Below are 4,193 nucleotides of genomic sequence, written 5' to 3' on the forward strand. Positions count from 1 at the left end.
CAACAAGATTACCATTTGGAAAAGTAAAAAAGAATAAATTTTCCTTTGCAATTAATTCATTTCATTATGATATCTATAGCCCAATGAATGTGAGAGCACGTTATGATGCCTCATTTTTCATCACATTTATAGATGACTACACTATATATGATCATATTTATTTGATCTTCGTCAAGTTAGAGGCATTAGAATGCTTCACAAGTAACTTAGACAAAAAGAAACAAAGTGAGTTATATTCATTACATAAACCAATATAGTTAACACTTGAGAACAAGAGACTATGATTTGAGCCTTGATAAGTGCTTTCTTGGAATCCTTTACTGTCCTCTCATGGCTTAAATGCTAAAATACTCTTATTTAGATCCTTAAAAAGAAGAAGAAGAAGAAGAAAAGATCATGCAAATGACTATTCTCCTATAAATAAGAAGCTTGTGTAGAAACCCCTAAAGGCCCATGCTGAAGCTTGATGTGCACATTTCAACCTCTGAGAGTTCCTTCTTAGCAAAATTTCTTTGTATAGAAGTCTTAAATAGATCATATTGCCTTTCGAGAGATAAAACACAACATACGCCATTAATCAAGAAAGAACTAGAACACAAATCCCCTACAAAGTTATTCTAAAGACACAATGAAAGAGGATTACATAACGCATGTAGAACAACAAAGGAATCAAACTAACGTTTGAATAAAATGATAAACACTGGAATTCGTCAGAAATTGAGAGAAAACTCTCTAGGGTTTTCATAAAAAGTAGAAAATAATGACCACAAGGGTTTCAATGGAGTGAACAAAGAAATAGAAAATAGAATATGAAAGAAAACATAAAGAAAGTGAAAGGGGATCAGATTCTAGTTGTAGCTTATCTGAGATGAAAGATTTTCCCAATCTTCAACATATCTAGACTGAACTTTTAAATTTTCTAATCAACTAATTATCTTTAAACTATGATTAGATGCACTCAAAACAGGTTGAAAACCCAATATAGTGAACCTATTTCAGTATAAAAAATTTATGCCCTAGAGTATAAAAATAGAAATATAAGACAATAAACAATCAAATACTTTTTTTGAATAGCAAATGGTGTGAATTTTACTATCAAAAATAGAAGACAGCCCTCACCAAGAATAAAACTCGTCCACAGGTAATATACTAATCTCATGAGAACAAAATCATCCAAAACTAAGAACAATCTCCAAATATGCCAATCAAATACAGCTCTATTGATTTTAACTGCATTATTAATAGGTGACGTAGAAGGAAACTTTCCCAAACTCTTTTGTCATTCCAAAACACATTTCTTAATGTGAAGCAATTAATTAGTGACTTGGAACTTAGTTTAACTAATAGTTTCATTTGAAAGATTACACTTGATAAATTATCTTAAATTGACTAAAATGAGAGTGGCAAGGAGAATTAAATGTGTATCTAACCTTTCACTTTACGTATACGCCATCCGCATTGAAAACGAGCTTCATGTTTGAAATTTCATCTGTAAATCGATGAACTAGAGAAGCATTAGCAAAATTGAAAATCACTAACAGGCATGTAATTCTAGTCAAAAGTAACATTCCAAAATGAGGAAAATTTGAAGAAATAATAGTTACATTCTAAAATCAATTTAACCAAATAAAAATGAAAACCGGAACAAGAATGAAAATAGAACAATATTATAATTTTCAGCCCATATACGTACACATCAACAATATTGTCTGATTTGGGTTGTCCAATTATCGTGGATACATCGGACCCGCGCGGCTTTTCTTTCCAAGGAGGTCACCTATCTCAATAGTGCTCTTGCATAAGCACACTTAATTGCGGAGTTATTACGGGATGTTAACCTCCAACAAAACGAGTTGTTGATGGTTAGGAACTGGAATTAATTATATATGTTAACACTAAAGAGCAAGAACAGGCCCAGGCCATTACTACCAAGGCCCAACACAAATGAGTATCTCAGTAAATAAGCCCATTTAGTTTGAACTCTACTAGCTACCGTTGCCTCAATGGTCCATTATTGTCAGTGTCCTTCTCTGTACAAAACTACAGCTCTAGTCACTTTCACTTTAACACTACAGCTCTAGTCACTTTCACTTTAACGTCTCTTTATCTTTATAGATATATATTTAGGTTGTAATTCTATTGGCAGGTAAATGAAAATCATCTCCTTTAACATTATTATGGTATCGGAGCCTATTCAAACTCCAACGAGTTAGTGTTTTTTTTTTTTTTTTTTTTCCTTCTTCTATGGCCACTTCTCCTCCTCACACCGCCATTACCGTACCTGTTTTGGGACAGTCAACCACTGTCTCTGTTCATGCACTTTCAGCCCTTCCTCTCAAACTTACATCCACTAACTTTCCGTCATGGCGTTTTCAATTTATGTCTCTTCTCAAAGCATATGGGCTAATGGGTTATGTGGATGGTAAAACTCCCTCTCCTCCTCTACCAACTGATGATGAAACCGATAAAGATAAAATCACAAAATACCATCACTGGCAGAGTCAAGATCAGTTTATTCTGCTTGCTATTGCTGGGTCTATTGACGGTGCTGTACTTCCCCTTGTGGGTGAAGTCTCTTCAAGTGCGGCTGCCTGGAACAGAGTACACCATCTCTTTGCCAATACTTCTCGTTCCAGATTAATCCAACTCAAGTCGCAACTTTCTCGATGCCACAAAGGATCAAAAACCATGGCCGATTTCCTGCAGGAAGTTAAAGCCCTTGCAGATGAACTTGCCATTGCTGGGCAACCTGTACCTTCTGATGACCTTACACTCTACATTCTTGATGGACTTAGTGAAGAATATCTCGGTATTGTGGGCTCTATACGCACACGTGAGACACCTTTTTCGTTTGAAGAACTAAAAGACATTCTACTGGCCCAAGAGGCATTCATTACTCGTCTCACTACACCTCCTGTGATCCAACCTGTTACTGCTCAGTATCACCAGAAGCAATCAGTCCCACACACTCAAGGAAGAGGATATCAGAATCAATGGCAGAATTCCAGAAATTCAAATTGGACTAGTGATCGTTCATCTTATCAGTTTGGCGGTCGCGGGCGTGGCCGAGGCAGAGGACCACCACGAGTGGTGTGTCAGTTATGCGAGAAACCTGGTCATCCGGCCAATAAGTGCAGAAAACTCAAATATTTTGCGCACAATGCACCACCACAAGTGAATTATGCCTCTTCCTCTGCTCCCAGCACAAATCCTCCTCATCTACAAAACTGGCTTTTGGACTCTGGGGCAAGTCATACAATGACTTCAGATCTCAATAATTTCACTCAACATTCTGAGTACTCTGGAACAGATGAAGTTACCATCGAAGATGGGACAGGTTTGCCAATCACACGTCAAGGCACTATTCAACTTCACACACAAACACGTCCACTTACACTTAATAATGTTTTATGTGTGCCGTTACTTCATAAAAATTTATTATCAGTACATGACTTTACAAAACAGAGTAACACATATATTGAATTTTTTTCCTTTTTCACTGTGTTGTCAAGGATCAGGCTTCCAACAAAACAATAACCATGGGCTGCTGCATTGATGGTCTCTATCACCTTGATCAAAAGCCTATCACACGTCTCACAGCCTCTTTACCTCATCCTGGAATCAAAACAAGTCTCACTGGGTGGCATCTCCGCTTGGGTCATCCATCTTCTCAATTGTTGTCCACTGTACTTCATTCAAATCAACTTCCATGTAACTCCAGTGGCACTACTTCTATTGCTCCATGTATCTCCTGCACTCTTAATAAAATGCATTAGTTACCTTTTGGATCTTCCTCTGTCACAAGCAACTCTCCTCTTGACATACTCTATAGTGATGTTTGGGGACCCTCCCCCACACCCTCCATCGATGGTTATCACTACTATGTAATTTTTGTCGATCATTACACTCGTTATACTTGGCTTTATCCACTAAAATTGAAATCTGATGTATACAATATTTTCATTCAGTTTCGAACCTTGATTGAAAAACAATTTCAGCTGCCTATTCGAAACCTTTACACTGATAACGGTGGTGAATTTCTCAAACTCAAACCTTATCTTCTCCATGAAGGCATTAGCTGGCTTACCTCTCCACCTCACACTCCACAACATGTTGCCTTAGCTGAACGAAAACACCGGCATCTCACTGAAACTGCGCGCTCTCTTCTTCATACTGCAAAACTTCCGTTTTCC

Source organism: Tripterygium wilfordii, chromosome 18, assembly GCF_013401445.1.
Source record: "Tripterygium wilfordii isolate XIE 37 chromosome 18, ASM1340144v1, whole genome shotgun sequence".
NCBI lineage: Eukaryota > Viridiplantae > Streptophyta > Magnoliopsida > Celastrales > Celastraceae > Tripterygium > Tripterygium wilfordii.